General features: G+C 47.2%; 1 protein-coding gene across 1 annotated transcript in view; it reads left to right on the top strand.

Moving 5' to 3' along the window:
• The first annotated feature begins 12,379 nt into the window (after positions 1 to 12,379).
• MAP4 (microtubule associated protein 4) overlaps positions 12,380 to 21,342 on the top strand; it is a 212,392-nt gene continuing 203,429 nt past the window's right edge. Inside the window, exon 1 of the mRNA XM_082259044.1 lies at positions 12,380 to 12,501. The gene's annotated coding sequence lies outside the window, so the exon portion shown is untranslated. The remainder of the gene's footprint in view (positions 12,502 to 21,342) is intronic.

Genomic DNA, 21,342 nt, shown 5'->3' on the forward strand with positions numbered 1-21,342 from the left:
TCACATTAGTTCTCTCTATAGCGGCCGCTCGCCCCACCCCCCGACCTGGTATGTCCATTCATAATGCATAGATTGTAGTAGGGACGTCACTGAGAGGCGGACGGCCGGCCAGAGGCGGGACTTTTAAAACCTGCCCTGCGCTGCGCCCTCCTCCTTCCCCACGGCGGCCATATTTTATTTTCGTCACTGTTAACCCATTATCGACCGAAATGAGAGAGGCTCATTTTCGGCCGATAATTTCGGTGGCCGAAATTTCGGTGCATCCCTAATATATATAATTATATTATATATGGTCCCACAGTTACCAGTGCATGTCAGAGCACAAACCAAGCCATGAAGTCCAAGGAATTGTCTGTAGACCTCCGAGACAGGATTGCATGGAGGCACAGATTTGGGGAAGGGTACAGAAACATTTCTTCAGCATTGAAGGTCCCAATGAGCACTGACCTCCATACGTAAAAAGGAAGATGTTTGGAACCACCAGGTCTCTTTCCAGAATGGGCCGCCCAGCCAAACTTAAGCGATCGGGGGAGAAGGACCGTAGTCAGGGAGGTGACCAAGAACCCAATGGTCAGTCTGACAGAGCTCCAGCATTTCTCTGTGGAGAGAGAAGCTTCCAGAAGAACAACCATCTCTGCAGCACTCCACCTGCCAGATGGAAGCCACTGCTCGGTAAACAAGACAGCCCACCTGTGGTTTGCCAAAAGGCACCTGAAGGACTCTCAGACCATGAGAAACAAACAAAATTCTCTGCTCTGATGAAACAAAGATTGAACTCTTTGGCCTGAATGGGAAGCGTCATGTCTGGAGGAAACCAGGCACCGCTCATCACCTGGCCAATACCATCTCTACAGTGACGCATGGTGATGACAACATGCTGTGGGGATGTTTTTCAGTGGTAGGAACTGGGAGACTAGTCAGGATGGAGGGAAAGATGAATGCAGCAATGTACAGAGACATCCTTGATGAAAACCTTCTCCAGAGCGCTCTGGGCCTTAGACTGGGGCAAAGAATTATCTTCGACAGGACAACGACCCTAAGCACACAGCCAAGATAACAAAGGAGTGGCTATGGGACAACTCTGTTAATGTCCTTGAGTGGCCCAGCCAGAGCCCATACTTGAACCCGATTGAACATCTCTGCAGAGATCTGAAAATGGCTGTGCACCGACGCTCCCCATCCAACCTGATGGAGCTTGAGAGGTCCTGCAAAGAAGAATGGGAGAAACTGCCCAAAAATAGGAGTGCCAAGCTTGTAGCATCATACTCAGAAATACTGGAGGCTGTAATTGGTGCCAAAGGAGCTTCACCAAAGTATTGAGCAAAGGGTGTGAATACTTATGTACATGGGATTTATTTGTTTTTATTAATACATTTGCAAAGATTTCAAACAAAACTTCTATCAGGTTGTCATTATGGGGATTGTTTGTAGAATTTTGAGGAAAATAATGAATATATTCCATTTTGGAATAAGGCTGTAACATAACAAAATGTGGAAGAAGTGAAGCATTGTAAATACTTTCCGAATGCTCTGTATAGTTGGGTCCAAATATACTTGGACAAAGGCACAATTGTCATACTTTTGGCTCTGTATGCCCCCAGAATAAAATTAAAAGGAAACGAGCCAAATTTAATTTGAAGTGCAGACTTTCCGCTTTAATTCAAAGGGTGGGAATTCAGTCTTCCCATTTTTTTTTTTTTAGAGGCTCAAATGTAATTGGACAAAAGAATATATTCATAAATGTTTGTTTATAATATGATATTCCTTTACTGGCAATGACTGCCTGAAATCTGGAACCCATGGACATTACCAAAGACAGGGTTTCCTCTTTTCTTTGTCAGGCTCTAACTGCAGCTGTCTTCAGTTGTTCTTGGTTTGTGGGTCTTTCTGCCTTTTTTAATTTTGCCTTCAGAAAGTGAAGTGGATGCTCAATTGGGTTGAGATCAGGTGATTGACTCGGCCATTGCAGAATATTTCACTTCTTTTCCTTTAAAAGCTCCTGGGTTGCTTTTGCAGTGAGTTTTGGATCATTGTCCATCTGTACTGTGAAGCGTTGTCCAATCATATTTGCTGCTGCGTTTGGCTGAATCTGGGCTGACAGTATATCTCTAAACACTGCAGAATTCATCCGACTGCTTCTGTCACATCAATAACCACCAATGACCCAGTGCCACTGGAAGCCATGTATGCCCATGCCATCACACTGCCTCCACCATTTGTTACAGATGACGGTTTGTGCTTTGGATCATGAGCTGTTCCAAGCCTTCTCCACATTTTTCTTTTTTTTCTTCATGTCACTCTGGTACAGATTCATCTTCGTTTCATCTGTCCAAAGAATGCTTTTCCAGAACTGCTTTGGCTTTTTTAGATATTTTTGGCAAAGTCTAGTCTGGCTTTTCTATTCGTCAGGCTTATGAATGGGGGTGAACCTCCTGTATTTGCTCTTGTGAAGTCTTCTTCTCTTGATTGTAGACTTTGACATTGATACACCCACCTCCTGGAGTGTCCTTCACTTGTCTGGAGGTTGTGAAGGGGTTTCCCTTTACCATAGAGAGGATCCTGCCTTCATCCACCACTGAGGTCTTCCGTGGACGTCCAGCCCTTTTTTATGTTGCGGAGTTCACCAGTTCGTTCTTTCCTCAGAATGTACAAAACTGTTGTTTTTGCCACTCCTAATGTTGCTGCGATCTCTGATGGATTTGATTTGTTTTTGAAGACTTACAAAGGCCAGTTTCACTTGCATGGACAACTCCTTTGAATGATGGAGGTTCACAGAAATAGATTCCAAATGCAAATGCGTCACTTGGAATCAACTCCAGACCTTTCACCTGCTTAATTGATGAAGAAAGAAATATTGGAGTAGCTCACACCTGGCCATGGAATGGCTTTTGATTCAATTATCCAATTACTTTTGGTCCCTTGAAAAAAAGGGGAGATGGATATTAACCGTTTCCCACCAGGCCTATTTCGGACACTTTTTGTTTACAAGTTAAAATCAGTATTTTTTCCTAGAAAACTACTTAGAACCCCCAAACATTATATATATTATTTCAGCAAAGACTCTGGAGAATAAAATGGCGGTCATTGCAATATTTTTTCACGCGGTATTTGCGCAGCGGTCTTTAAAACGCCATTTTTTTTTTGAAAAATTTTGAAATCACATTTCACTGCATTAAAAAATACTAAACCGTAAAGTTATCCCATTTTTTTTTTTTTTTTTTTGTATATTTTGAAAGATGTCACGCAGAGTAAATAGATACCCAACATGTTATGGTTTAAAATTGCGCCCCCTAGTGGGATGGCGACAAACTACGGTCAATAGAGATCTCAATAGGCGACGCTTTAAATTTAACGGTTACCAGTTTAGAGTTAGTGTAGCTCTTTTTTTTAATTGCTCACGCTCTGGCGATCGCGGCGATACCTCACATGTGTGGTTTGATCAGCGATTTCATTTTCAGCTCGACTTCGGTGTACGTGTTTTTTTTTTTTTTTTTTTTTTTTTTTTTTGTGCGCAAGCTAACGGTGACGGGGGCGGCTACATTTTTTTTTTTTTTTTTTTTTACCATTTATTTTATTTTTTTTTAACTTTATTAGTTTTTTTAAAAAAAAAAAATAAATCTGATCACTTTTATTGCTGTCACAAGCAATGTAAACATCCCTTGTGACACCAATATGCAGTGACAGGTACTCTTTATGGAGGGATCGAGGGTCTAAAAGACCCCAAACCCCTCCACTGCACTTCCATGTATGCAAAACGCTGAAAACTGCGTTTTTGCATACAGCCGTTTAAATTTGCCGCCTTTTGCAGCAGAGTAACCCGGAAGTGACTTCATGGAAGCCGCCTCCGAGTTACGTCATCGGAGACCCGATCAAAGCCGTTTCCGGCATTGATCGGGACTCCATCCAGCCGGCGGATGCGCCGGCTGGGTGCTCGGGGGTTCCCGGTGGGACGGGAGCCCTGGTAAAAGCCCCTTAAGCCGCGGGAGGGGGGGACGTCCCCTCCCTCCCCTCTGGGTAACGATCGAGCGGCTCCCGAGCCGCATCGGTCGGTACCGACGGAAAGCCAACCGTCGGCTCTAAACCACGGTACTGGGATAATGCCTCTAGCTAGAGGCATCATCCCGGTATACTCCAGCATAGTTTACGGACGTCATATGACGTCCACCCAGGGAGAAGTGGTTAAGAGCTGCAATTCCTAAACCCTTCCTCCAATTTGGATGTACATGCCCTCAAATTACATCTGACAAGTTTGCACCTGCATCCATTATATAACTAGATCTTGAATATGTTTGTGTGTGTAGTTTACCGACGATCGGTGGATGCTGGAGAACATTGTGTTCCTGGCAGTCAGATTGGCTTCTGCTGTGATGATTTACAGCAGAAGTGGCTCATTGGCGCCCCTTGCAGGCAGAAGTGCAGTATTGTCTGTATCTATATAGTAAAACTGATATAGGCGTTCCAACAAGTGGTTTAAACCAGCACAAACCACTCGCGCTACCGTCCTTCCACTTAGGGGGTGTGGCTTCAGGAGGGGGCGGGGGAGGATGGCAGTGTGTCTCTACGATAAAATCAACCAGAATACACTCGCGATGTGGTGTTTTTTTTTTTTTTTTTTCTTTGAACCTGTGCATGGTGAACTACACATTTTAACATAATGTTACTTGTGAATGATGTTTCAATAAAGCTCTTAAAAAGGGAAAAGATCTATGAATCGGCACAATTTCTCCGTGCCTAAACCAGCTGGGGGTGAACGAGCCCTCATACATTGTATACAATACCAAATATGAGCGCAAAATATAGGATCATTGAATAGTAATGTTTTCTACTCCCCCGTTTCATTTTCTTTCAGTTTTTAATGTATTTGCAAATTAGTGCTGTACAAAGACATTGGAAATGTAATAAAAAGAGAGAAATGAAGTGAGCAAGGTTGTAGAAATGGGAAAATCTCACTGAATTCAAAAGTTCTGGGTCGGTTAGAAATCTTGGCGGTCTGAGTGGGAGACATGAAAACCCCGAGCCGTGATTATTAGCCTGCTTATAGTGGAGAGATGAGTGATTGGAACTGGTATTAGGAGAATGGAGAGCTGAGCATATTATGGGCTGGAAGTTGGCCTTGCTGCTTTGTATATGACCCTGCCAGCCATACACGGGGGAATTGTAGCCGTTCTCTGCACTGATATAGAAACAGACAATGCAGTATTCTCTATGGACTGGAACTGTCCTCTGTATGTATGGAGGGGCTTCTGGAGATGAATGAGAACAATGTAGCATCTTTATCTATAAATGTTTTCCCACAATCGCACAACTTTCACACTTTTTTTTTTTTCTAGTTTAACCACTTTTGGATTGGAAGGATTTACCCCCCTTAATGACCAGGCCATTTTTTTACGATACAACACTGTTTAACTAACAATTGCACGGTCGTGCAACGCTGTACCCAAATAAAATTGATTTTTTTTTTTTTTTTTTACCCCACAAATGGCTTTCCTTTATTTGATCACTTGTGCTGTTTTTTTTTTTTTCTTTTCTTTTTACGTTCCCAATAAAATTTAAATCAAATTTTTTCATTATTTTAGGCCAATATGTATTTTGCTACATATTTTTGGTAAAATGCCAATGGGTGTATATTGGTTTGCGCAAAAGTTTATGCCGTCTACAAACTAGGGGAGAGATTTGTGTTTTTTTTTTTTTTGCAATGGCGATCAGCGTTTTTTAGCGGGACTAACATTGCATCGGACACCTGACACTTTTGGCGTGACAAATGACATTACTACAGTAATCAGTGCTAAAAATATGCACGGTTACTGTACTAATGACACCGGCAGGGAAGAGGTTAACACCAGGGGCAATCTAAGGCCCCTTTCACATGGGCGCACCGCCCGATGGAGTCCATTCTGCTCAGCGGGGGATCGATCCCGCCGAGCAGGCGGATGACAGCGCCGTCTCTACTTTGTGTGCAGAGGCAGAGCTGTCCGATCCCTGCTGTCCTCTGTGGGGATATTGGATGAGGACGAACCGCCTGTCAGTTATCATCCGATCCTCCAGATGGATGGAAAATAGGGTTTCCATCCACCCGGATTTCACGGACAGGATCGGATAGCAGCGGGTGTCAGTGGAGATGTTTCCGCTGACACCCGCTGCCCCATAGGAATGCATGGAGGATCTGATCAGGTCCACCTGAAAAACTGACAGGCGGATTGGATTGCCCGTATGAAAGGGGCCAAAGGGTTAAATGTGTCCCTAGGGGGGTGGACTTACTGGGATGAACAGAGACCTGTGTTCCTAAATGGGAGGAACACACAGGATCCCTGTGTTCATCAATCGCAGAAGAGCCGTCTGCTGTGTTTATTTCGGCAGACTGCCCTTTTGTCTTCACAGGGAGCAATCGTGGGTGCCCGGCGGACATCACGTTCGCCGGACCCGCTGATTGGCTCCCCCTGTGGCCAATCAGTGCATGTGTGCGCCTCTCTAGCTGTCCTGCAAAACGACTTACAGGTACGTTGTTTCGCGGCACAGAGCATACCTGCTGCAGTATAAGTACCACGGGTCGGCAAGTGGGTAATTTTAATTGGAAAAAAAATGTGAATCATGGCTGAGAACTATAGAAGGTCAAAAATATTTTGTTTATGTACTAATGGTATATTTTTTTCTTTTTCTAGGCTACCTCAAACAAAGGCTGCACAGACGTCTGTTGTAAGGTAAAGTTACTTTCCAGTGTTTTCTCTTTGGGGGGGGGGGGGGGTTTATGTATTAACTTGCCTAGCGGTATCCCCGAGCGTGACTCGGGGTGGATTTTCCATGCTGTTATCGGTATCCCCGTGTCACGCTTGGGGTGGATGGGCAGAGCGCGCAGCGGTGTCTTACCTTCTGGCGATCCAGCGATGATCTCCCATTGCGGAGATCGCCAGCCGTCTGAGATCCCCGCCGCTCTTCCGTCCTCCGGTGTGATGACTTCCTAGTTCCGTTCCCTGCAGCAGCAGTGCTGCATGGAAGTGGGACTAGGGAGGGAAATTTGAACGTTGCACAAAACACAAACACACACAACATTTATATATATATATATATATATATATATATATGTGTGTGTTAGGGAGGTTAAACCAACAATGAATTTCTCTTATTGGTCTGTTAAAGCAGAAATGAACTCTGCATTACCCCACTCCAGCAGTTTGGTGCCTACGTCTTCTCCCCGCCTTGTTCCAGGTCTTTGCTGCATTGATTGGTCAGCACGAGATGATTTAACTCCCATGTATGCACGAGAGTTCATTCATCACAAATCATGCTGAGAATTCAGCACTACGCATGCATAGCTCGGTGTGCATTCTAAAAGATTGGGACCAGGCAGATAAGTTTAATTTACAGAATGTCCCATCTGCAAAAAAAAAAAAATTCTGCCCTTTACAGAGGAGCTCCGGTCTATTTTGCGTTTTTATTAAAAATCAGCAGCTACAAAAACTGTAGCTGCTGACTTTGATAAACAGCCGCTCACCTGAGCTGTTTTCACCTAATCTTCTGTCTTCAGCACAGGCATCTTAAAGTGGTTAAAACACTCAGTGACCTTCTTACAATCAGCTCTGCCATAGTAAATGTTCCCAGTGCATGGTTTTTTTTTTTTTTAAAAGAAAATGCCGCGTGTACCGGATTTCAAAGCGCTGATCGCCGCTCATGTGACTGCCGCACCTCTCCTCTCTTGATCTGACAGCAAAGTAGGCAGGGCTTGGAAATCCCCGCTGGCGTCAGCCAGGAGAAGAGGCAGCCAGCCACGAGAGTGCTGATCGGCACATAAAAATGAGGAACACATCTGCATTAAAAAAAAAACATACACTGGGGACATTATTACTATAGCAGAGCTGATTGTAAGAATGTCATTGCTGTTTGTAAGCAGCAGGAGGGGAGCAGATCGGCACTCACACAGCTGACAGGCAGGGAGGACAGAGGAGAGCTGCAGGCAACGGAGGCACATAACTGACCACGGTGTCGAGGCTCAGCAGCCATGATAAACCATAGGCAGGATCAGCCAGGTATTTTATGATACAGGGGGCAAAATTTCTTTTCTTCTTTTTTTTAACTGTGGGCAACCTGCGGTGACAGCTTGTGGCTTCACAGCCGGGTGCCAACTGCACATTGTGAATGGTCCCACAGTCTTCTGGGACCTGTGACGTGTCCCAGAAGTGAGAGCGGTTACCTATCAAGCCCTGGTAAAGTGCCATTAAGGGGGGGGGGCTTAAAGTGGAACTTCTCATTTTGTATAGATATCCGCATTAAATTGTATACCGTTTAACCATGTCATTACTGGCATGCTTTATCCCTTTCACTACCAAACCATTCTTCAGTTTTCAGCTCTGCGATCCAATCACTGACAATCGGTCATACAACACTCTACCCAAAATAATTTTCTTTCTTTTTTTTTGAAAAAGCCTTTTCCTTTTGGAGTTTTAATATAAACCCCGGTAGTTTGTTATATATATATATATATATATATATATATATATATATATATATATATATATATATATATATATATATATATATATATATATATATATATATATATATATATATATATATATATAGGAAAAACAACAAAGGGGGGTTGAGAGAAACACTTACCTTAACACATGGCAAAGAAAATGCCAGGACTGTGCAAACGCCCACAAAATGACCCCCTTTTGTTTTTGGCAAGTAGACACAGGGTGATATGTGTGTATGTATGTGTACATGTGTGTGTGTGTGTGTGTATACTGTATATGTATATATATATATATGTATGTATGTGTGTGTGTATATATATATGTATATATATATATATATGTATATATATGTATATATATATATATATATATATATATTAGGGAGAAAGGAAGAGCTACCCCTTGTGTGCCATAATCCTAATTACTAATAAGAAAAAAATGAATGATACAACCAAAGTTGCCCAGTCTAAGGTGGCGGACTTTAGAGGCACAAACTGAGTAGGCACAATTGATTTGATTAAAATTTGTACATTTTATTGAAAATATATTAAAAAGAAAACAATTGACAACATATAAAAATGGTTGTCCTTTATAGAAAAGTAGAAAAGGCTCCATATAGGTTCAGAGTGAATATACAAGCATTGTATGCAATTGGTTAGCAAGAGATACGTGTGTTGTACTGATCTGGCAAGGTCAACGCGTTTCGCATTACGCTTCTTCAGGACCCCAGATGATTGGGTAATCTCAAGAAAATAAGCAGAAATATACAGTGAGTTACTTTTCCATACATACAGTTTACAATAACATTTATATAGAAAGGAACTCTTTACAATTGTAATCATGAGAACTAATAAACCAGTGCACAAACCAACCTCCTCCAGTGCAACATGCTGCGCCATCTACAATCGGTCTGCCCCCATCGGTCGTAGCCCAAAATGTACAAATTTTAATCAAATCAATTGTGCCTCTAAAGTCTGCCACCTTAGACTGGGCAACTTTGGTTATTTATATATATTTACAGGTCATACACAGGAAGTGAATTTACAGGTAACATGAGGGTGATGGAGTTGAAGGTAATGTACAGATTTGTAGGACCACGTGTTCCACAGATCAGAGACCGGGTAGGGCTGACACATGCATGTGAGGGGTGAATGACAGTAGGGGGTGTTTTATTGTGCTGGCTGTTTAGGAGGCTCTTTCCTGTCACTCATTGAGCAAACTGCCCTTCCTGATCACCTGTTGGTTTGAATCTTGGCCGGTTCAGCAGGGACTGGCTGAGATTTGAACCATGTATGGGCAGGCTAATGCCCCGTACACACGTGCAGATTATCTGAAGACTTTTGTCTTCAGATTTACCTTTTCTATGTAGTATAAGGGCCTGTCGGATTGCATACAAATTGAAAGTGTTTAGGTTTGACCTCATATTATATGGTTTTGATAAGTCTGCAGACAAAAGTCTTCAGATAATCTGCACGTGTGTACGGGGCATAATTCTAACCAAGTTGATCAACTTTGTTACAACCAGGCCGTCATTTTTCATGCAACTTTTTTTTTTGCAGCGGAATTGGCTGCTAGCTATTATCATACAGTTTTCCCTGCTAGGAGAACACAATACCTCCGTAGTAGGGATTCCCCCATAAACACTGAGCAGTTTTCTCTCCTGCCACCGAAATCCAGTCTTTTATCGCCTAAGGGAGACATGACTGTTTAATGCAGCCTGTGTTTACACCTTGTGAAGTTTGGATTGGTTACAGTGATCACTGGGTACAGAGCCATTCCCATTGACTCTGTAACTTTTGCCTGTGTCCAGTCACAGGGCTTTGCGCACACAGGTGCAGTTCTCTGCCCATGCAGCACTTTTTTTCTTTTTACATTGTTCCCAGCGCTTTTATTTTTTAAAATGTATTTTTAGCACTACAGAACCCCCTCTGCTCGGCTCCTTTTACACCAGTAGACCAATTGGGTCTGCCTGTCTGGTTTTCAGGTGGACCCGATTGGACCACCCATTGATCTCTATGGGGCGACGGATGTCACCGGACGTGCCCACTGGCATTCGATCCGGGGTGCTAAAAAACGAAAGGATGGCGATATGTAAATCATCCATCTGGTGGATCTATGGAAACAGACATACAGTCTGTCTCCATCCGACCACCCTATAGAGGACCTGTTATCCGCCTGCTCTGCGGAACAGACATGGACCTGTTATCCGCCTGCTCTGTGGAACGGACATGGTACCTGTTATCCGCCTGCTCCGCAGAATGGACCTGTTATCCGCCTGCTCTGCGGAACGGACATGGACCTGTTATCCGCCTGCTCTGCGGAACGGACATGAACCTGTTATCCGCCTGCTCTGCAGGACAGACATGGACGGCTGCTTACCATTGGCGCTGTGCTGTGACCGCTTCTTGGCGGGAAAGCTTGGGTGGGTTCAGACCTCGATCCAAAAACACCTGAGATAATCTCTAATCACCAGGTGAGAATAAGGGGAGGCAAAAACGAAATCTGCTTACAAGTCTTTAGATGTGATGGCTGCAATATATTACATTTGTGTTTCTTGCTGTGAATGCACTTTAAGGCTCCTAATTGCTGAACGAAAAAATGCTCAAATTGATCATGATTTTTTTTTTTTGGCTGTACAGCAAATCCACAACCGTTTTGTTTACCAGCTCTGTTAATGAATGAGTGTTTTTTGTAGAATTGAACATGGGGTGAGAGGGGTAGGACTGTTGTAGGACATGGGATGAGAGGGGTATGACTGTTGTAGGACATGGGGTGAGAGGGGTAGGACTGTTGTAGGACTGTTGTAGGACATGGGGTGAGAGGGGTAGGACTGTTGTAGGACATGGGGTGAGAGGGGTAGGACTGTTGTAGGACATGGGGTGAGAGGGGTAGGACTGTTGTAGGACATGGGGTGAGAGGGGTAGGACTGTTGTAGGACATGGGATGAGGGGTATGACTGTTGTAGGACATGGGGTGAGAGGGTAGGACTGTTGTAGGACATGGGGTGAGAGGGGTAGGACTGTTGTAGGACATGGGGTGAGAGGGTAGGACTGTTGTAGGACATGGGATGAGAGGGTTAGGACTGTTGTAGGACATGGGATGAGAGGGTTAGGACTGTTGTAGGACATGGGATGAGAGGGTTAGGACTGTTGTAGGACATGGGATGAGAGGGTTAGGACTGTTGTAGGACATGGGATGAGAGGGGTAGGACTGTTGTAGGACATGGGATGAGAGGGTTAGGACTGTTGTAGGACATGGGGTGAGAGGGTAGGACTGTTGTAGGACATGGGATGAGAGGGGTAGGACTGTTGTAGGACATGGGGTGAGAGGGTAGGACTGTTGTAGGACATGGGATGAGAGGGGTAGGACTGTTGTAGGACATGGGGTGAGAGGGGTAGGACTGTTGTAGGACATGGGGTGAGAGGGGTATGACTGTTGTAGGACATGGGGTGAGAGGGGTAGGACTGTTGTAGGACATGGGGTGAGAGGGTAGGACTGTTGTAGGACATGGGATGAGAGGGTTAGGACTGTTGTAGGACATGGGATGAGAGGGTTAGGACTGTTGTAGGACATGGGATGAGAGGGTAGGACTGTTGTAGGACATGGGGTGAGAGGGGTAGGATTGTTGTAGGACATGGGATGAGATGGTTAGGACTGTTGTAGGACATGGGGTGAGAGGGGTAGGACTGTTGTAGGACATGGGGTGAGAGGGGTAGGACTGTTGTAGGACATGGGGTGAGAGGGGTAGGACTGTTGTCTGTGGAACTGTCTTGTATATGTATTATGCTTTTCCTCCTTTCCTCTGCCATTGCTGGAAGTCTTGCAGCTGAGCCTGGATCTGTTGCTAGATGGCAGTAGAAGTTCAGACAGTCGTTGCTTCCTCTCCTCTTTATTGTATTACGCAGCTGAATCCTCAGTCCTGTCATTGGGAGATCGTCGTGATTGTGCCTTCATACCTGGGTTCTGTGAAGCTGCGCCTGTCTGCCATCTGCGAACCACTGACTCATTCTCTGGCCGAACGCCATCATCTGTATGACAAACCTTTTTAGGAAGTTGGGCTTTCCGTTTTGGAAGAGATTTGTTTCTTATTACACAGGAAGTGGGTTTGACTGTTTAGTATGTAGAATGGAAGTTTGTTTTTCTAGTGAGGTTGCAGTCGGGTCCGGAGTGTCAGACTGAGCAGTGCGATTACTTCTCACCAGTGGCTGAGTCTCTACAGGACGCGGGGCAGGGATTACCCAGCCAGGGCACCGCCACTTTCTCAGGGTGGTGTTTGTACTATTGCAGATCTATTTTACCAGGCATAGAGCACTAATACATGGCAACTAAACCGGCCACAAAGCTAACATGGCTGATTTATGTAGCCTAATTTGGGGATTTAAGATTCAAAGCGAAGACACTTGGATTGCACGCACAATAGCCAAACGCCCTGTGTGCAAGGGGCCCAAGGCTTCCCTCTTGGGGCAAACGTGCGCCTGCAAAAGTATCACTTTGTATTTACCAAAGCTTTGTTTTTTACTATACCACAGTGACCTCCAAACTGCAGCCTGAGGGTTGGATGCGGCCTTTTTCTTGCTTTTAGCCATCCATTTTGGGCACCATTCCTCCCGCTGGATTGCAGTGAGAGGGTGGGGGTTGCGCTGTTGCTCCCTCTGGATGCTGGGGGGGTTGCGCTGTTGCTCCTGCTGGATGCCGGGGGGGGGGGGTGTGCTGTTGCTCCCGCTGGACGCCGGGGCGGAGCGAGGGGGGTTGCGCTGTTGCTCCCGCCGAGGGGGGGTTGTTGCGCTGTTGCTCCCGTTGGACGCCTGGGGGGGTTGCGCTGTTGCTCCCGCTGGATGCCGGGGGGGGGGGGGTGTTGCGCTGCTGCTCCCTCTGGACGCTGGGGGGGGGGGGGTTGCGCTGTTGCTCCTGCTGGACGCAGGGGGGGGTGGTTACGCCTTTGCTCCCTCTGGACACGGGGGGGGGGGGTGCACTGTTGCTCCCGCGGTTTTTTTTTCTTCAAAAAATCGAGACATTGACCTGGTAGCCGAGCAAAAAAGAGAAGGCATGAAAGTGAAGGCATCATAGAATAGGACAAGCGATTTGTAACGTTTGTTTGTTTGTTTTTCATTAGAAGTAAATGTTAAGGTGACATAAAGTTTAATGTAAATCTCCATTGTCCTTTTCCTCCAGTCACCCCGGTGTCAGTACTAGATGTGATGCAACGTGTGAACAATGGTTTGTCCTGTGACTGGAGGGCTTTATAAACAATTCAAGAATGTTGGTAGTAATTGTTCCCTTCCTTCACCTCTGTAGTAGAGGAAAATCCTGTATGTAAACTGTGCTCCATCCATCTCCTCTGTGTCTGGAGAGCAGGGTTTGTGTGTATTTTTGCAGCAGCGACTCCCCGGTGTACAGTTACTCGGTATACATCTCCATGGCAGCGGGCCGTGTCTGCTTCTGTCCCTGTACATGCCAGTTATCCTAGATTATCCATTAGGGCTCCTTTACACTGGCTTTGCTCTCTGAAGAGCGATTCGCTAGACCCCCACCCACCCCAGGGCGCTGCAACCACCTGGTCATGCTTGGCAGGTGCTATTCCCACTGAAGGCAACTGGGTATAATTCACACTAGCGTTCACTAGCGGGGCACTTATTCACCCTAATGGTTGAGGGGGAGGTAAAACCCAGAGCCCCTCCCTTACTCTTAAGCGGTCCCATCAGTGCAGTCTGCTCCTCCTTCCTGCTGGTGCCCCTATAGCAAACTGGATACTCCCGAACCGGGCTGTGTGAGGATCTGACTGACCACAGCAGGAGCCAAACGTATATATATAAAACCCTTTTTCTCTTACGTCCTCCGACAGTCGCCGCCTCTTCATATTCGTCACATATGGGGTATTAGACTTTGCTCCGAAGGAGTAGCTAGGCAACAGAATATGTTAACAATAAAGCTTTTAACATATCCCACCCTCAAGGGGTGGTCCCCTCAGTCAATACCCTCCTACTTCCTGCAACCATATCTCAGTTTTAATGTCTAGCTTGTCAGGAGTGGCTGGCTTTTTCTGTGCTGGGGCTTTCTGCCCCAGACTCTTTCTTCTTTTTAAAATTTTGTTTGAGTTTTCTCTCTACCTTCACTTAGCTGTTATTTTGTCAGCGTTAGTTAGTTCTTCGGATGAAGAGGATCATGCGGACTGGGTCTCGGGCTGATCCCCCTGATCGCAGGTCGTGGGTCAGTGGCTTCCCAGTCTGCCATCGAGCGTTCAGCCAGGTAACGCTCCTGGCACAGTGAACGACCCATCCCTGTTCGGTGCAGGGATGATTGGTGAGGTGGCTACCTCACTGGACGCTGTGCGGTTTCTTAACCCCCATTTTGTGCGTCTTGAATGCGACTCTCCCTGCCTCATGTGCAGCGGCTTGTTCACCTGTGCGGGTCCCCCACGCCATGTGAGGTAAGTGTTTTTATGTGGGGACCTGTCTGTCTGGGGGGGTGTCAGTCTGGGACTGTGTAACCTGCCTTTAATCACACTGCTTGTCTCCCTATCTCTCGGCTGCATGCTGTGGGCTGCAAGGGGGGGGGGGGGGGAGATGTGTGACACTGTCTGTGTCAGGCTGATCAGTGTGTGAAGCTGTGTGCTGTGGGGCATGTTTTTTGGCATGTTTGGGCACTATACAGCGATCGCTGCGGCGATCTGACATGTATTCTGATACTGGAATGTAATGTGTTTTTTACTGCACTGTGGAGCGGCGGTTTCGGCGCCAAACGGTGCCATTTTGCCTACACCCGCTCCGGCCGCATGTTTTACATGCATGGCGGCCATTTTGATAATTCTCCCCCTGGCTCGCCTGAAGAGCTTGCAATCATGGATGAGTTGATTGCTTCCATAAAGCAAACGCTGCGTTTGCAGGATGAGGTGTGTCCCCCGCCGCCTTGGCGGCTTATGGGACGCAGAGAAAACGCAGGACGCCGCAGGTTTTTCCCTGCAATGATGATTTTCAGCGCGCTGTTAAGGAACAATGGCGCAATCTACGCAAACCTTTTGCTGTGCCAAGTAGATTCAAGCTGCGTTATCCTTTTTCACCTTCCACTGATGAAAGGTGGTGTGTGCCACCCCCAGTGGATCACGCAATTGCGGTTTTAAACAAAGCCACTGCGATTCCTGCAGAGGATTCCCCTGTGTTCCGTGACGCCACGGATAGGAGACTGGAGTCTCTTACCCGTCATACTTATTTTGTTACGGGTTCTATGCTTAAGGCTCTGTTTGCTTCTCTCATGGCGGCCCAGGCGATCGCAAGTTGGACGCAGATGCTTAGGCGCGTCCTAGTGGCCGATTCGGCCTCACCGGCGACCCAGGATATGGTGGATCAAATCCACCAGGGTGTCATGTATCTGTGTGATGCGGACCTGGACCTGGTTCCGTTGGCTGCACGTGTGCACAGTGTGGCGGTGTTGTCTCGCCGCCTGATTTGGTTAAAATGTTGGTCGGTGGACCAGTCTTCGCGTAAGACCTTAGCCAATCTACCTTATGATGGGTCTCGCCTTTTTGGGGAGTCCCTGGATGTGTTGATTAAGGGGATCACCGGGGGTAAGAGCACTCTCTTGCCCCATTTCCCCAAAGCTAAGGGGGCTTCTGGGAAGAAGCATGCTAATTTTCGGCCCCCTCAGGGGTCCTTTCGTGCCTTTCGGCCGCACTACAAGGGCAAGCCGTTCAAAGGTCAAGGCTCTCAGAAGAAGCCCTGGTCTGGTAAACAGAAGTCCGGCCAATCTGGATCTGCAGCCCATAACAGTGCGGCCTGAAGGGGCGCCCTCACCCAGTTTTGGGGTGGGGGGACGCTTGCTCGGTTTTCTTCAGCCCTGGTTGGCCCGTGTGCGGGACAGATAGGTTCAGGAAATCGTTCGATCTGGTTACAAGATCGCGTTTCTCTCTCGGCCGGAGAGCAGATTTTTTCCCTCAAATCTTCAACTGTCTCCAGAGCGTTTGCGGGACCTGCACCTGGCGGTGCGGGACCTGAGGGCTCAGGGGGTGGTGGTTCCGGTGCCTCATCGGGACAGATTTAGGGGGTTTTATTCCAATCTGTTCACCGTGCCCAGGAAGGAGGGCAAGGTTCGTCCAATTCTGGACTTGAAGGCTCTGAACCGCTCTGTGCGGGTTCGCAAGTTCCGCATGGAATCCCTGCGGTCGGTGGTGGCTGCCCTGGTTCCGGGGGAATTCATGGCCTCCATCGATTTTGAAGGATGCGTACCTTCACATCCCCATTTTCGAAGGTCACCAGAGGTACCTTCGATTCGCCATTGCGGAGGATCACTACCAGTTCGTGGCGTTGCCTTTTGGTCTCGCCTCGGCTCCGCGGGTCTTCACCAAGGTGCTTGCACCGGTTCTGGCATTGTTGAGGGCCCAGGGCATTTCTGTCCTGGGGTATCTAGACGACATCCTGGTTCGGTCTGTGACCAGCCAGGGTCTGGAGGAGGACCTGTCTGTCACGATGCAAACTCTACAGGAGTTTGGTTGGACGATAAATTTTCCAAAGTCGACACTGAGTCCGTCGGTTCGTCTTCCCTACCTGGGAATGATTCTGGATTCGGTACAAGCGAAGGTCTTCCTGCCGGAAGACAAACTCAGAACTCTTCAGGAGGAAGTCAGGTCCCTCAGGGACGTTCCGCACTCGTCTTTAAGGACGTGCATGAGATGTCTGGGATTGATGGTCTCGGCCTTCGAGGCGATTCCCTTCGCCCAGTTTCACACGCGGGGTCTCCAAGCGGAGATCCTGTCCAAGTGGGACGGGCGACCTCAATCTCTGGATCTTCAGATCTCGTTGAGTCATCGCACCAGAAGAGACCTTCTGTGGTGGCTCCAGTCCCCGATGGTGTCCGGGGGCAAGTCGTTTCGTCCTATCTCGTGGATGGTGATCACCACGGATGCCAGCCTGTCGGGCTGGGGGGGTGTTCTGGGCGTTCTGTCTGCCCAGGGGACTTGGTCGGAGGGAGAGTCTTCCCTTCCGATCAACATTCTGGAATTGCGTGCGATAAATCTCTCTTCATCGCTGGACGGACCGGCTGCAGGGCTGCCCGGTTCGGGTGCAGACGGACAATGCCACGGCGGTGGCCTACATCAACCACCAAGGGGGCACCAGGAGTGCCCGGGCGGCTCGAGAAGTGGCCGACATTCTGTCTTGGGCCGAGACTCATGTCCCGGCGATAACGGCAGTTCACATTCCGGGGGTGGAGAACTGGCAGGCGGACTATCTGAGTCGCCGGACCCTGGATCAGGGGGAATGGTCTCTTCACCCGGCTGTCTTCCAGATGTTGTGCGCGAAGTGGGGTCTTCCAGATGTGGACCTGTTCGCGTCTCGTCTCAACAACTAGGTGAGAAGGTTCGTGGCAAGGACGCGCGACCCTCGGGCAGACGCGTCGGACGCGTTAGTGGCCCCGTGGCATCAGTACAGGCTGATGTACGCGTTCCCACCGATTCAGTTGCTGTCCAGGTTCCTTCGCAGGTTACACTCGGAACGCAGCACGGTGATTCTTGTGGCACCGGACTGGCCTCGCCGGTCCTGGTACGCAGACCTCGTGAATCTGGCGGTCGACGCCCCTTGGCGTCTACCTCTTCGAGACGATCTACTGTCTCAGGGACCGATTTACCATCCTGCTTTACAGTCGCTGGCTTTGACGGCCTGGCTGTTGAGACAGAGGTCCTGAAGGAGAAGGGTCTCTCTCCAGAGGTCGTTCATACTTTGATCAACGCGAGGAAGTCTTCCTCGGAGAAGGTTTATTACCGTACTTGGAAGGCCTATTTTGCCTGGTGTGAGTCCAGGGGGTTTTCACCCCGCACGTACTCGGTTTCCCGTGTGCTGTCTTTTCTTCAGACGGGTGTTGATCAGCGTTTGGCGCTGGCTACGATAAAGGGTCAGGTGTCTGCGCTGGCCGTTCTGTTTCAACGTCCCGTGGCTTCCAACTCCTTGGTTGGCACTTTTATTCAGGGTGTGCGGCATCTGGTTCCTCCTAGGAGGGATCCTTTGCCCCCTTGGGACTTGAATCTCGTTCTATCTGTGTTACAACGTGCTCCTTTTGAACAGATCAGGGAGATCTCGTTGTCTATGTTGTCCAAAAAGGTCGCCTTTTTGGTGGCGATCACTTCGGCTCGCAGAGTGTCGGAGCTGGCGGCTTTGTCCTGCAAGTCTCCGTACCTGGTTATTCATTTGGATAAGGTGGTCTTGCGACCTAATCCTTCTTTTCTTCCGAAACGAGTTTCGGAATTCCATCTTAATGAGGATATTGTCTTGCCTTCGCTGTGCACGAAGCCCAAACATCCGAAGGAGGTGAGATTGCATTCTCTGGATGTTGTTCGGGCGATAAGGGTTTACCTTAAATCGACTGAGTCTTTTCGTAAGACGGACTCCTTGTTTGTTCTTCCAGAGGGTCCTCGGAAGGGCATGGCGGCTTCGGCCTCTACCATCGCCAAATGGATCAGGCAGACCATTGAACAGGCCTATGCTTTGCAGGGTAAGGCTCCTCCTGTCCCTGTGAAGGCGCACTCTACTAGATCTTTGAGTACGTCTTGGGCCTGTCGTCATGGGGCTTCTGTAGCCCAGGTGTGTAAGGCGGCGACCTGGTCGACCGTGCACACTTTCACAAAATTCTACAAAGTAGATGTTCAGGCATCGGCGGATGCTTCCTTTGGCCGCAAGGTTCTTAGTGCGGCTGTTCCATAGGGTCCCTTGTTGGGGACTCCTGGCTGTTGGGATAGTTTTTTTGTATCCCCTGGTTTTTTGTCTTTTCCTGGGTTGTTGCTCCTGTTGAGCACTTGTTTTGTACTGTTGCCCAGCTGGTTTCCTTCCTTTGGTAAGGTTCCTTTCTTTGATGCGGAGACTGCGTTGCCTTTTCGGCGCGGATGCGTTTCCCACCCCTCATGTTTGCACTGCTTTGGGACGTCCCCATATGTGACGAATATGAAGAGGCGGCGACTGTCGGACGTAAGAGAAAACGGAATTTTTGTAAAATCTTACCTGTAAAATTCCTTTCTCTGAGTCCTCCGACAGTCGCCGCCCCCGCCCCTCTTTTGGGGTTTGGTTGTGTACTCTACTGCTATTCCACTAAAACTGAGGTATGGTTGCAGGAAGTAGGAGGGTATTGACTGAGGGGACCACCCCTTGAGGGTGGGATATGTTAAAAGCTTTATTGTTAACATATTCTGTTGCCTAGCTACTCCTTCGGAGCAAAGTCTAATACCCCATATGTGACGAATATGAAGAGGCGGCGACTGTCGGAGGACTCAGAGAAAGGAATTTTACAGGTAAGATTTTACAAAAATTCCGTTTTTATTTGGGTACAGTGTCTCACGGCCGCTCAATCAGCCTCAGTTAAAGCGTAACTCCACTTTTGTTGAGAGAAGCATTCCCCCTCTGGGTGATCTCTGTGCATTGCAAGGATTTTACCAAACTTTGCAGATTCCTACCTTTGTTATTCTGAAGAAATCATTGTTCCTCTGTGCTGAGTGGGTCTAATGGGAGTGGTTTCATAATTATCTATCAGCTGTGGCAGCTGCAGGGTTCTAATGAGGAATGCTGCTGGGCCTGCATCCCTTTAGACGTGTTTCTATTGGGAGAATGTCATCAAAAATGACCTTTTTGTTGCAGGGGATGCCAGAAATCTGACTTGTATCTTAGGCAGACTTTAAGAAAATCGGTGAGCCAATCACACAAGAAGGAAATGTTTCTGGGGGTGTGGTCAGTATACATTCTGTGTACAGAACAGCTCCAGGCGGACATATTGCATTTTCAGAAATTTACAATAGCTGCAGATTGAAAAGGAAAGGTGATTTTTAATAACATTCAATTACAATGAGTTGTTGCAATTGTATTTGCTGTATTTTTCTTTGCTATTTTTTTTCCCATGAAAGTAGTGTTGCCCTTAAAATTAACGCAGTGCCATATTGCAAAAAATGTCCTGGTCATGAAGGGAGGGGGGGGGGGGGGAAACCTTCTGGAGCTGAAGAGGTTAAATATGCTGGTGTGGAGGTGTCTGTTCTCCTCTCCCAGCTCTTTCCTGGTGCTGATTACCGGATGAATGTCAGTTCTTTGTCAATGTTGGCTTCTATAACAAGCTGCAGCTCTCTAGCTGGTGAAGTACTAAAAGTCCCAGCGTGTCCTTACAGAAGCCCCTGACCCTGCACAGCGCTACAGAAATCTAAAATTCTTTTCACCTGAGATTTTTTTCTTAATCTTTGTTGCCAATCCTGAGAGGATGGGTTGTGTCCGGCTCCGCCTCTAATCCTGGAAATCATTTTATCCGGCAGACTCTTCAACACTAATCCTGCCTGAGCTCCGTTCTCCTCCGGTTTTGGAATCCTTACAGGCGGAGCTGAATTCTGAACAAATCTCTAATTCCAGGTGCACAATGGATTCAAAGTGAAGGAGTTTTTTCTTTTTTTTCCTGCCAGTCTTTTATATAAATGATTCAATATTAAAGTAAAAGGAGGCGCTAGCTTAACGAATAAGATTGCGGCACTTAGGACTCTGGGAGTAACATGTATGGAAAGAGAGAAACCAGTGCGCTATGAGAAACTCAGTGTGACATGTGAAACGTGACACACCCTGTAATAATCAACTGTGGCAAGGTATAAAATTCCTGATCACTTCTAGAAATATTAATGGTAAAACCAAATTAAATTGTGACACATACAAAAACGATAAAGTGGAAAAAAACGCTATAAGCATAAATGATACGGTTATAGATCACTGTGATAAAGAGCCAAAGCAATTACCGTAAGTGGCTTATAAAAAAGTCCCATTAAAAAATGGCAAATAAAACTCTCTGCATGAAGTCAACTGTGCAAGATATCAATGATGGTCTCCTCCGAGTGCTGCATGCATCCCAAGGTGCTCAAAAAAGGAAAAAG

The sequence above is a fragment of the Pelophylax lessonae genome (genome assembly GCF_965119305.1).
Source record: "Pelophylax lessonae genome assembly, chromosome: 5".
In the NCBI taxonomy this organism is placed as follows: domain Eukaryota; kingdom Metazoa; phylum Chordata; class Amphibia; order Anura; family Ranidae; genus Pelophylax; species Pelophylax lessonae.